The following is a 14,146-nucleotide window of genomic DNA, read 5'->3' on the forward strand; positions in this document are numbered from 1 at the left end:
TTCTTTTCCAATTCTGAAAAAATTCAGACGTTATCTCTTTAAACATTGCCTCTGTCCCCTTCTCTCCTCTTTTTGGCATGCATATTAAAAGTATGCTAGACCTCCTTGTCCTATTTTCTGTGCCTTTTTTTTTCTGCATTTCTTTCTTATATTTTTGTCTCTCTACTACATTTTCAATAGTTTCTTCAGACCTACTTTCCAACTCATTAATGCTTTCATTAGCTATGTCTAATCTGCTGGCAAACCATACTTTGTGAACTTTTAAAAAATTTTAATATTTTAATCATAGATGTTGTTTTGGGTTTGTTTTGTTTTCAGATTACTTATATCGTTTTTTAATAGTTTCCTGTTCCCTGCTGATAATTTCAAGCTCGAATTTTGCTTTTTAACTACAGTGGTAATTATAGTTGCATTCTTAGTCATATGTAATGACTTCAATATCAGGTCTTTGTAGGTTTGTTTCTCTTGTCTGTTCTCTCTCCATTTTAGTGTCGTGTGTGTGTGTGTGTGTGTGTGTGTGTGTGTACTAGGTTACCTTTGACTGTGTGCTGGTCATTGTATTTTAAATTTTTTTTGTAGGAATAATGTGAGGTCTAAGATGAGGGTATAGTCTTCCAAAGAGGATTCACATTTCTTTCTATCAGGCATTTAGTGACACTACCAGTTTGTGGATGATTTTAACGCAAGATTAAAGTTTGACGTTATCTGGATCATGCAGATGATAAGAGCTCTGATTTCAATAACTCCTGGTTTATTTTCATATTTTGAGCCTTGGTTTTGGTAGTCCTCAGTTAGTATGTGACTGAGTGTTCATTGGAATCTCCACTTTGGTCAGGTCTGGAATTTTACCTGTATTCTCTTGCCCTGTGAGATGGCCAGTACTACAGCTCAAAGTCACATCTGTTTGGTGGTCGTAGTTGGGGCAAGGGGTTGCTAGCAAATACTCTTAGAGAGCTGTGTTTACCTTTCTAGACTCTTACCTTTTTCTAGAAATCTATAGCAGTGAGTTTTAGGAAACCCTATATTCTTCTTAATCTATGTTCCTAATTCTGCAGTTGTTTTATGTTTTGGATATTCATGTTGCTAATTCCCCTACTCCTTTGTTTTGTCTCTAGATAGCAAGTGCCTATTTGACATCCCTTGGATGTTTTCTTGAAATCTCAAACCTAACATGATCAAAAGAAGACCTTTTATTCACACACACACACACACACTCTCTCTCACATGCCCACACACTCACGATACTCTGGTATTTTCATTCCCTTACCCTGGTGCATTATTTAACTGCAGAATCAAAAACCGAGGACTCCAGCTGGGCGTGATGGCTCTTGCCTATGATCTCAGCACTTTGGGAGGCCGAGGCAGGTGGATCACTTAAGGTCAGGAGTTCGAGACCAGCCTGGCCAACACGGTGAAACCATCTCTACTAAAAATACAAAAATTAGCTGGGCGTGGTGGTATGTGCTTGTGGTTGTAACTACTCAGGAGGTTAAGGTGGGAGCATCACTTGAACCCGGGAGGTGGAGGTACAGTAAGCTGAGATCATGCCACTGCACTTCAGCCTGGGCGACAGAGTGAGATTCAGTCTCAAACAACAAAAACAAAAATCTGGGACTCATCATTCATCCTCTTTTTTTATTTTCTTGCTGTCTGCTCCCCATTCACTCTATTGGCGAGTTCTCTCAACATAACTGCAGAATCCACCCATCTTTCTCTAGTCTCCAAATCCACTATCACCACTCTATTTCTGGACTGCCATCTCCCCTTTCTACAGTAGTCCAGGCACCAAATAAATTAGATTAAAGCTTTGCTTCTTCTCTTGCTGAGCACATCACTTCCATCTTGAAACCCCAGACAGGATGATCTTCAAAAATGTAACTAGTATCCTGTCCTGTCCTCCCCTGTATAAATGGCATTCTTTTTGTTGTTGTTGTTGTTGAGATGGAGTCTCGCTCTGTCACCCAGGCTATAGTGCAGGGGCACGATCTCGGCTCACTGCAACCCCTGCCTCCTGGGTCCAAGTGATTTTCCCGTCTCACTCAGCCTCCTGAGTAGCTGGGACTACAGGCACATGCCACCATGCCCGGCTAATTTTTTTTTATTTTTATTTTTTATTCTTAGTAGAGATGGGGTTTCATTATGTTGGCCAGGCTGGTCTCGAAGTACTGACCTTGTGATCCGCCTGCCCCGGCCTCCCAAAGTGCTGGGATTACAGGCGTGAGACACCATGTTTGGCCTTAAATGGCGTTCTTTCAGTTTAGATTAAGGCCCACTGACAACGAAAATCTATTGGTCAGATGTCCATCTTTCCTCTCTCCTCGTCTTGTGACTATACTCCATGCCCTTGTGTTTATTTCTGTGTACCTGACAGGTGGAGTTTATACTGCCCTGGCGACTTATTCTGCTAAGGAACATGCTTCCCTAGGTCTTTGCTGGTTTTGCTTCTTCTGGCCATTCAGCTCTCAGCTTGTGTGGTGTCTTCTGTGAGGGCTCCCCTGACCATCTAATATACATCACCAACACTGCTCTTGTGCCACTGTTCCTGTCCGACAAATCACGTAATCACTAATTCCTATCTGAAATGGTTCTGCTTCTTTATTTTCTTGTTTATGGCCTGTCATTTATATTGGAATGTGGCTCCTAGAATACTATATGACACAGAAAAATGTTCAATAGGTATTGTTTTTAATGTGGTTGTTGAAATAGGAACATTGCCTGTGTACTCACTGAGTTGCTTTATGCTCAGAAACACAGGTTGCATTTGAATATATGAAATCTTTTTCTCCTTTAGAAAAAATTATGCTCAGAAACACAGGTTGCATTTGAATATATGAAATCTTTTTCTCCTTTAGAAAAAAAAGGGCAGAGGTATGGGATATGGTCTGTGCTTCAGAAGACATCCAGGGAGAGAGCTTCCTTCCTTCTGCTGGAAGGGGGATGTTAATATCCATTGAAGATCCTCCTCCAGACTAACTCCTGTGAAATATGACTGTGGGCAGGTCCCATCTGTTACTGTCCTGGCACCTAGGACCCACCCAGCATGGGTCCTCTTCCCGTCACTGTTTCTTTCTCATCCGCCCTTCCCTACCCACACCTATGTTCATCTTGCCTATTTTCTGATTGACTGTTTACCACTCCTTTTACTCCAATGACTCTTACTAGTTCTATTCTTCTAAGAAATATTGTCTTGAATTTGTAAGAGTCTGATTCTTTCAAATAGTTGCATGTTTAATTTTGTTCTTAAAATTGCTATGGACTTAAGGATAAGAGTTTGAGACAAACATTAAACACTTAAGATGTTTAATACATGAGGGAATACATACATGAAGAAAGGAAAATATTTACGTGTGTAGATTTTAGATCTTCAATTGGTAGTTGGCTGATATTTCCATCATAATTATCTTTCAGAGTTTCATGTTTATTTTATATTAGGTTCATTTTTTTCCTACTCTCACCAACAAAAGGGAAATGAATTTCTAGCGTTTTGGCTTGAATAAAGAAATTCTTAGTTCTATTGTTATAGAGGGTCTCATAGCAAATACAGAGAGAGGAGAGAGACGGGGAAGCTGGGACGCCAATCAGGCTCCTCTCAGGCCAAACTTCTAACTATCCCTGGATCACCTAACTCAGACTTTGAGGAAAACACAGATTGTATTGCAAGTGAACATTAAAGAAATAAAAAAGTGCGGCATTTCTGAAACTGTAGTGGCAGATGCAAGGTGAGCTGTGGCCCTTGGTTGCATGTTATTGCTGCTTTCTGTTTATGTATTCTGTCTAGCAGGTTAATCTTTCAGCTTTATTCATGCCGCTGTTCACAGGGAATTGATATGCTCTGCCACTGTCTAATTCAGATCATGAGCTAATGTTTTGCCTTCACTCCTTGTGTGCATTGTTGCTTATACATTAATTTACTGTGTACCTTTCCAGTATTTCTAATGTCTTGAGGGTTCATTCTGCCAACTGTGAGGAATATATCTTTACTGTGTGCATAAAGAATTTAGAGCTACAGTAAAAATGAAATACAAGGAGTCCCTGACTTATACATAGATGAGGACATTCCAAATATGGTTTATATTAATACATTTCTTGTTTAAAAATCAGAATGCATTTTGCCATAGCCACAATATGATAAGAAGTTGCTAGGTTCCCAATCTAACCCAAAAAAGCTAATTAAATTATTAAGCTTTTGGCACTAGAATAAGGACTCATTAAACCACAGACTGGGATGGACTATAGAATTGGGAATACTCAGGAGTCTAATTGCCCTTTTCAACCCTGTTTTGAAGTCCTGAGGGTACCACAGATTTATCTCTGCTGACACATTCTTTCTCTTCTTACTTGGTTCCAGGTGGAATTCATGGTGGAATCTTTTGATGGGGATTTTCCTGCTTTGAAAGGAAATAATAGGATGTTTTCAATGTGGAACAGGGCTGAGGTTCTAACTGCTGGCCTAAAAGAAGTATCTGTTTAGATCCATAAGATAATTTCTGCTTAGGAGAGTGACCAAGTGGGAGAGAGCTGTTGTGAGAATCACAACACAAGAAACACCAAAGGAATTGGAAAGCAGTGAAGTGGTTTAAACTGTGAAGCAGGAGGAATGTAAAGTATTGAACCGACTTCTGGAAGGAATGATTCATTTATGTATAAGGTGGTAAAAATTGCCAATAGACAGCTGCAGTAATGTTCACAGAATAAGGTATTTAACCCACAGCCTATTAGTCTCGTCTATTCAATAGAACATCTGAGCCACATTACCATTTCTATTTTAGAATGCACGACTGGTATAGTCATCAAATCTTATTAAATCAGTCTAAAACTATTGGGAGTTGTAATTGTTAGTTTTTATGCACTGTGTAAAGTCTTATCAAACTATAGGCTTCCATAATTGTATTTGAGGCGCTTCCTCCCAGAGCCCACACAAATAATTCCCAATACCAAGGTGCTTGGAGATCCCACTTCTTTTATGTTTGGTCTTATAGGACCAAACATATGGTTGATTTGACCCTCCAGCAAAGTAATGAAATGAATTAATTTCTGGGATGATGAGCTACATTTCATAGTGACTATATTGGCTTTGTAATGAAGAAAAGCCATATGTACATGTGCTTCTGTGTGGATACAGACTAAGAAAATGAGAGAAGGCAAATGCTTTGTTATGATACCAGAATGTTGAATTTATATTATCCTCATTCTACTCCAAACAAGAGGCTGTCGTTTGAATAACTCTGTTAATCAGCTCAGGTAATAAGTGTTGTGACTACTTATGTTACATCTCATTCTTCCAAAACAGAAGTGAACGACAACACAGCACACTGTTGTAATTACCCATGAAAGCCCAGGAATCTGATCAAAATGAAAGTAAATGAAACAAATACCAATGTAATGTTCTGTTTTGGGCTGCCATTTGGGGAAGGCTGTAGTGTTAATTTTCCCTCAAGTTTTTTAGAATTTTTATAAAAATTGTATTGTTATAGGCCTTCCATCCTTCAGATATGTTGAAAATTTCATTATTTATTGCCATGTTTTTTCTAAATCTCAGAAATAAAGGGCAGTTAAAATTTAGTAGTCGTAAGCTCTTGAAATAAAATGGTATCTCTCCACCACGGCACACGTTTACCTATGTAATAAACCTGCACCTGCTGCACATGTATCCTGGAACTTAACAGCTGAAGAAAAAAATTGCCACAACACTTTTTTTTTTTGCAACATGTTAAAGGTTTGATGCATTTTTGAATTAAAACCATTAAATTGTAGTCTGAGTCAGAATCTCAGAGGTTTATGTACTTTCTGAGGGGAAGATAGAGTCATGTGTTTTTACCACTCACTACACTCCCCTCTACCCTCTAGAGGTAACCGCCAATTTTATGATAATTTTTTCTTTTATTTATCTGTGTACCTGCAATAAATAACTCTAAACAGAATAGTTTATTTTGCCTATTTTGGAACTTCATATAGTGGTTCATATAGAACGTATTATTATTATTATTGTTATTATTTTGTTTGTTTGTTTTGGAGACAGAGTCTCACTCTGTCACCCAGCCTGGAGCGCAGTGGCAAGATCTCAGCTCACTGCAACCTCTGCCTCCCGGGTTCAAGTGATTCTCCTGCTTCAGCCTCCTGAGCAGCTGGGACTACAGGCACGTGTTGCCACGCCCAGCTAATTTTTAGTAGAGACGGGGTTTCACTGTGTTAGCCAGGCTGGTCTCAATCTCCTGACTTTATGATCCACCCACCTTGGCCTCCCAAAGTGCTGAGATTATAGACGTGAGCCACCGCGCCTGGCCTATTTTGTTCTTTTAATCAGTGTTTTATTTGCAATTGTTTGTATGTATTGCATGTAGGTTTGTTACTTTTTAGTACTATAAGTGTTTCATTGTATGACATCACTGCAACTCATTGATTCTTTTGAAGCAGAACATTGATGTAGTTTTTGGTAATTGTGAACTCTACTGCTGTGAATATTCTTATACATATCTATAAGAGCACATGTGCAAAAATTTCTCTAGGGTATATATCTAGAAGTAAAATTGATGAGTCAGAACACATGTGTATCTAAAGCTCCAACAGATAATGCCATTTTCCCCCTAATATGGTTTGGCTTTGTGTCTTCACTTAAATGTTATCTTGAGTTGTAATCCCCTGGTATTGAGAGAGGAACTTGGGTTCGGGAATTGGATCATGAGGGCAGTTTCCCCCATGCTATTCTTAGGATAGTGAGTGAGTTCTCACGAGACCTCATGGGTTTATAATTGTTTGGTAAGTTCCTCCTTTGCTCATTCTTCTTTCTCCTGCCACCTTGTGAAGAAGGTTCCTTGCTCCTCCTTCTGCAGTGATTGTAAGTTTCCTGAGTCTTTCCCAGCCATGCAGAACTGTGATTCTATTAAACCTCTTTCCTTTATAAATTATTCAGTCTGGGGTAGTATCTTTATAGCAGTGTGAGAATAAACTAATCCTGGAAATTTGTACCACAGAGAATGGGATACTGCTATAAAGCTACCTGAAAAGGTGGAAGTGACTTTGGAACTCGGTAACAGGCAGAGGTCGGAACAGTTTGGAAGGCTCAGGAGAAGATAGGAAGATGTGGGAAAATTTGGTACTTCCTAGAGACTTGTTGAATGGTTTTGACCAAAATGTTGATAGTGATGTAGACAGCGAAGTCCAGGCTGAGGTGGTCTCAGATAGAGATGAGGAGCTCATTGGGAACTGGAGCAAAGATCACTCTTGCTATGCTTAAGCAAAGAAACTGATGTAATTTTGCCCCTGCCCTAGAGATCTGTGGAACTGTGACTTGAAATGGGAACTTAGGTATAAAAGGGAAGCACAGCGTAAATGTTTGGAAAATTTGCAGCCTGATGCTGTGATAAAAAGAAAAACCCATTTTCTGGGGTGAAATCCAAGCCAGGTGCAGAAATTTGCATGAGTAATGAGGAGCCAAAGACAATGGGGAAAATGTCTCCAGGGCATGTCAGAGGTCTTGGCAGCAATCCCTTCCATCATAGGCCTGGAGACCTAAGAGGGAAAAATGATTTGTGGGTCAGGCCCAGGGCCACCCTGCTCTGTGCAGCCTCTGGACTTGATGCCCTGTATCCCAGCTGCTCCAGCTCCAGCTGCGGCTAAAAGGGGTAAGTTACAGCTTGGGCCATTGCTTCAGAGGGTGCAAGCCCCAAACCTTAGTGGCTTGCATGTGGTATTAGGCCTGCAGGTGCACAGAAGTCAAGAATTGAGTTTCGGGAATTTCTGCCTAGATTTCATAGGATGTATGGAAATATCTGGATGTCCAGGCAGAAGTCTGGTGTGGGGCAGAGCTCTCATGGGGACCTCTGCTAGGGCAGTACAAAGGGGAAATGTGGGGTTGGAGCCCCCACACAGAGTCCCCACTGGGGTACTGCCTAGTGGAGTTGTGAGGATAGGGCCACCATTCTCTAGACCCCAGAATGGTAGGTCCACCAACAACTTGTACTGTATGCCTGGAAAAGCCATTGGCGCTCAATGGCAGCCATGAAGGCAGCCAGTGTGGAGGGTTGTACAAAGTCACAGGGGTGCAGCTGCCCAAGGCCATGGGAGCCTCTCCTTTGCATCAGCATGCCTTGAATGTGAGACATGGAGTCAAAGGACATCATTTTAGAGCTTTAAGATTGGACTGCCCCGCTGGATTTTGGACATGTGTGGGACCTGTAGCTCCTTTGTTTTGGCAATTTTCTCCCATTTGGAATGGGAGCATTTATCCAATGCCTGTACCCCCATTGTATCTTGAAAGTAACTAACCGGACTGTGATTTTACAGGCTCCTAGGTGGAAGTGAGTTGCCTGGCCTCGGATGATACTTTGGACTTGAACTTTTGAGTTCATGCTGAAATGAGTTAAGACTTTGGGGCACTTGTTGGGAAGGCATATTTGTTTTGAAATGTGAAAGAGACATGAGATTTGGGAGGGGTCATGGGCAGAATGATATGGTTAGGTTTTGTGTCCCCATCTAAATCTCATATTGAATTATAATCCCCTAGTGTTAAGGGAGGAACCTGGTGGGAAGTGATGAGATCATGAGGGCAGTTTCCCCAATGATGTTCTTGTGATACTGAGTGAGTTCTCACGAGATCTGACGGTTTTACAAGTGTTTGGCAAGTTCCTTCTTTGTACACTCTCTCTCTCACCTGCTGCCTTGTAACATTTGCCTACTTCCTCTTTCACTGTCATTGTAAGTTTCCTGAGGCCTCCCCAGCCATGCAGAACTGTGAGTCAATTAAAACTCTTGCCTTTATAAATTATCCAGTCTTGGGTAGTATCTTTATAGCAGTGTGAAAATGGACAATACACTTCTTGAGGTTTAAACCTCTGATGATTAATTTGTTGTGGATGTTGCTGGATAAATAGTTCACACTTTGATATTTTTGTACGACGTTTGTCAGTTGAAATTTTTGTTTAACTTCCTCTATCTGGACTTGGTATGAAAGTTTTGCTAGCATCATGAAGTGAGTTGGATAACTTTTATCCCTTTTATCTTTTATTGAATGATTTGTATAAGATAGAGAATGTATGTACTACAGCATTTGGTAGAATCACTCGTAAAACTACCTGGTCATTTTGCGGTAATGGCAGATGGGGAGATTTTGATGCCCTCATACATTTCATTAATTGTTATTTTTTTGGAAACGTTTCAATTGCATTGTGCCAGGGCTTTTGTTTTTTGCATGAAACTTTAAGAAACGGATTTATCGAGACATACTTTGCACAGTATAAAACTCACCCTTTTAAGTTTGAAGTGTACAATTCATTCTTTTTAACTATATTCAAAATTGTGCATCCATCACCTTATCTAACTTTAGAATACTTCCATTTCCCCTAAGAGAAAACCTAATACCTATTAGTAGTCACTCCCCATTCTCCAACCCCTCAGTCCTAAGGAACCACCAATGTGTTTTCTGTCTCTATATATTTGCCTATTCTGTGTATTTTTTTTAAATGTAGTCATAAACTGTGTGGTCTTTTGTGACTGCCTTCTTCACTTAGCACATTGTTTCCAAGTTTCATCTATATTGTATTGTAACATGTATCAGTACTTCATTCCTTCTATTCTTGGATATCCGACATTGGCTATTATACATAATTCTGCTATGAATATTCACGTACAAGTTTTTTCATGGACACATGGTTTAATTTCTCTTGAATACACCCAGGAGTGGAATATCTGGGTAATATGGTAAGTCTGTTTAACATTTTGTAGAATTGCCGGACGGTTTTTAAAGTGGCTGCACCATTTTACATTTCCACCAGCAATGTATAAGGGTTTGAATTTCTCCACATCCTTGCTAGCACTTATTATTATCCATTATTCTTATTATTATTGTCATCCTACTTGATGAAAAGTGATATTTCACTGTGGTCTTGATTTGCATTACTTAATAGCTGGTGATTTTGACATCTTTTCATGTGCTTAAGGGCCATTTGTATATCTTCCTTGGAGAAATTTTTAACCAAATCCTTGGCTCATGTTTAAATTGATTATTTGTATTTTTATTGTTGAGTTATAAGAGTTATATTTTGGACATCTTATCAGATGATAAGTTACAGTTTGAAAATTTTTTTGTCATTCTGTGGGTTGCCTTTTCCCTCCCTCCCTCCATCTCTCTCTGTCTTTCCTTCTTTCTCTCTTTCATTCTTTCTCTCTTTCTTTCTTTCTTTCTTTCTTTTGTTGTTGTTGTTGAGACAGAGTCTTGCTCTGTCACCCACACTGGAGTGCAGTGGCGTGATCTCAGCTCCCTGCAACCTCCACCTCCTGGGTTGAAGCAATTCTCCTGCCTCAACCTCTCAAGTAGGTGGGATTACAGGTGTGTGCCACCACACCCGGCTATTTTTTGTATTTTTAATAGAGATGGAATTTCACCATGCTGGTCAGGCTGGTCTTCAACACCTGACCTCAGGTGATCTGCCCACTTCAGCATCCCAAAGTGCTGGGATTACAGGAGTGAGCCACTGTGCTTAGCCACCTTTTCACTGTCTTGATGGTATCTTTTGAAGCAAAAATATTTTCAGTTTTAATGATGTACAATATCTGTTTTTTTCTTTTCTCTCTTGGACTTCTGGTATTAAATTTAAGAAATCATTACCTAAACCAGGGTGATAAAGATTGACTCTTACGATTAGTTCTACAAGTTTTATAATTTTCACTCATAAGTTTAGGTCCATGGCATATTTTGAGTTACTTTTTCATATGGTGTGAGGTAGGAATCTAAATTTATTCTTTTTGCATGTAGATATCCACCTGTCGCACTACCATTTGTTGAAGACCATTTCTCCCTTGGATTCTTGTGTCAACCTTGTCCAAAATCCATTCACCATAAATGTAAAGGTTTATTTCTGAATTTTCCACTCTATTCTATTGATCTTTATGTGTTTATCCTTATGCTGGTGCCACACTGTCTTGATTACTGTAGCTTTGTAGTCAGGTTTGAAGTTGGCAAGTTTGAGTCCTCCAAATTTGTTCTTCCTTTTTAAGATTGTTTGGCTATACTCGGTGGATCTTTATGATTCCAGGCCTTTTTGTTTTCTTTATTAAGACAGGGTCTCACTCTGTCATCTAGGCTGGAGTACAGTGGTGCAATCATGGCTCACTGTAACCTTGAACTCCTGAGCTCAATTGATCCTTCTACCATAGCCTCTCTAGTAGCTGGGACCACAGGCGTGTACCACCATGCCTGGCTGATTTTTTGTATTTTTTTGGGGGGTTTTTTTTTTTTTTTTAGAGATGGGAATTTTATTACGTTGCTCAGGCTGGTCTTGAACTCCTGAGCTCAAGTGATATGCCCTCCTTGGTCTCCCAAATTGTTGAGATTATAGGCGTGAGGCACCATGCCCAGACCCCAAGCTTTTTTGTAGGAGAAGGAAATGTACTGTTAGAATGTCAGCAAACATTTATACCATCTCAATATATAGTAACCCTTCATGTAGCACTGGGAACTGATAGTGCAAGCAAACCTGGCCCCAGGCTAGCCCTGGACATCTGGGTCCAAATGTAGCTCTAGTCATTTCATGAGTAGTGTAATTTTAACCTCTCCAAATGCCTGTTTCTGTATCTGTGAAGTGGAAGTAAAATAAATCCTACTCACAGTTATGTCAGCTACCTATCATGGCAATAATGCTGGATAATAAATAACAACAAAACCTCGCCAATGAACAGTGTTTATTGCTCACATGCCTGTGGTCAGCTGGGAGAAAACTAATGAGCTCTGTTGATATCAGCTGGGATATCTCAGGTCTGAGTATGGGTCAGGGTGGCCTGGTGATTTGGCTCTGCTCCATGTGCTTTTTTTTTTTTTTTTTAAAGAACAAACATGTTTTTTTTTTTTGAGATGGGGTCCTGCTATGTTGCCCAGGCTGGAGTGCAATGGTTATTCACCGGTGTGATCATAGCACATTGTAGCCTTAAACTTGTAGGTTCAAGTGCCTCAGCCTCCAAAATAGCTGAGATTATAGGTGAACACCACTTTGCTGGCTTCCATGTGCTTTTTGTACTCCATAGTCTTATGGCAATGGCACAATTGCAAGAATGAGAAGCCCAGTCATACACGTGTGTTTCATGTGTTATGACTTCTAACATCCCATTGACTCAAGGAACTTGGGCGAAAAAGGGTCTCTGAAGAACTACCTAAGTTACTCCATAAAAATAAAGTCATCTGCTGCCACACCAAGATGGCACTCCTGCCATGTTACAACTATCCAAGTCCATTGGGGATATTTCTGTCCCTCCTCTCACAATCTTCAAACTTAAGCAAGGGACAGCACAATGAGTCTGAGAGGAGAAATGGAAGAGGAGTGGGAGATAATAGTGATAAAGGTCTCCTGCCCCATTGCAGGCTTCCCCATCTCAGGCAGGACCGAGTTAGAACAGGGGATAAACTTTGAAGTCCATGCAAGATAAAAGTTTAATATTGAATTAATCTGCATTTTTTTATACCTAAAAAATCAGACTAATTGTAATAACTGGGAATGACCACAGTAATTGTGAGATCTACTCAAGGCCATCTCCAGGGCTAGAGGTGGGAGATTTGCCATAGAACAGAGGAAATACAGAGCTGGCCAAAAAGCAAACTGACTTTCTGCTTGCCCCCTACAAAATTCAACTCATTGAATAAATCTGTTACAGGGACAGATAAAAGTATTCAGAAACAGTATCTGGGTAAGCAGAATTCATTGTTCATGTGATAATAACCAATATTTATATTTTTAATACAAATTGCTTTCACATATATTACCTTTGCTTTCAAAAAGTTTTCACCTGACAAAGCATAAAATTTCCTATTTCTCCTCTATGGACATTGCTCTCTTAACCGTTTTCACATCCATAATGTTATACTCAAACCTACAAAACCTGTGTACACAAGTTTTATGGTTCATCCTAAAATTGAAAAGAGTATGAATGCTCTTCAGAGTCTATGCTGCTAAACCATTGTTTTCCTAGAAAATTCAGTGACTATAATAAACGTGGGGTCGTGGGGTTACAGCTTATGTCTGACCCAAATAAGATAAGGTTTCTGGTTTGTAGCCATTCTCTTGGTGGATATTCCCATGACAAAAATGTTTGTCCTTAGGGAACCACACACATGCATCTCCCATAGGGGAATCGATATAATTTTGTGGTCAGGATTATATTATCATAATGGTGACACCATCTAGCTCCTCAAAACGAAAACCTGGAAGTCTATTGTTATTAATTTCATGTTTTTACTATGAAATATTTACTTGAATATCTGTATGTAGTATATACATAAGGTTTAAAAACTGAGAGTAAATAATCATATATGTGCTCACGTCCCAGGTTAATTAACAGAACACTATGCCTTGCAGACCTTCCTCAGTCCCCACACTCTCTCTTCTCAGCAATGGCCACCACTATTGTGAATGCTGTGCTTATCACATCTTTAATTTTTCTTAGAGTTTTACCTCAGATGTGTCGATAAACAATATAGCATCACATGTATCTCAACTGTATATAAGTGATGCAATCCTGTGTGTTTATTTTTTGCATCTTGCATTTTTTATTCAACTTTGTTTTTTGCATTGTTTTTTAAAATTTGTATTTAATCTATGTGTTTCAAGTGTAATTTTCTTACATGAGTACACTGCATAGAGGTGACATCAGTGTGTTTAGAGTATCCATCACCCAAATAACATGCATTGTATCCATTAAGTAATTTATCATCATCCACCCCAATATGGTTTGGATCTGAGTCCCTGCCCAAATCGCATGTCAAATTGTAATCCCTAATGTTGGAAATGGGGCCTGGTGGGAGGTGATTGGGTCATGAAGGCAGTTTCTCATGGTTTAACACCATCCCCCTTGGTGTTGTCATGGCAATTGTGAGTGAGTGAGTTATCATGAGATCTGGTTGTTTAAAAGTGTATAGCATCTCCCTTTTCCCTCTCTTCCTCCTGCTCTGGCCATGTAGGATATGCCTGCTTGCCCTTTGCCTTCCACCATGATTGAAAGTGTTCTGAGCCTTTCCCTGAAGCTGTTATGCTTCCTGTATAGCCTGTAGAACCATGAGCTAATTAAACTTGTTTTCTTTAAAAATTACTCAGCCTCAGGTACTTCTTTATAGAAGTGTGAGAATAGACTAAAAGAGAAAATCGGTACCAGGAGTGGGATATTG

At 39.7% G+C, this 14,146-nt stretch overlaps 1 long non-coding RNA gene across 8 annotated transcripts in view; it reads left to right on the forward strand.

Annotated features, from left to right (window-relative positions):
• Window positions 1-14,146, forward strand: part of LOC109025754 (uncharacterized) — a 201,597-nt gene that overhangs the window by 70,486 nt on the left and 116,965 nt on the right. For all 8 annotated transcript variants that reach the window (XR_010129884.1, XR_010129886.1, XR_008677285.2 and 5 more), the window contains one exon: window positions 4,349-4,459. This is a non-coding gene — a long non-coding RNA (uncharacterized lncRNA). The remainder of the gene's footprint in view (window positions 1-4,348; window positions 4,460-14,146) is intronic.

Source organism: Gorilla gorilla, chromosome 12 (assembly GCF_029281585.2).
Source record: "Gorilla gorilla gorilla isolate KB3781 chromosome 12, NHGRI_mGorGor1-v2.1_pri, whole genome shotgun sequence".
Lineage (NCBI taxonomy): Eukaryota > Metazoa > Chordata > Mammalia > Primates > Hominidae > Gorilla > Gorilla gorilla.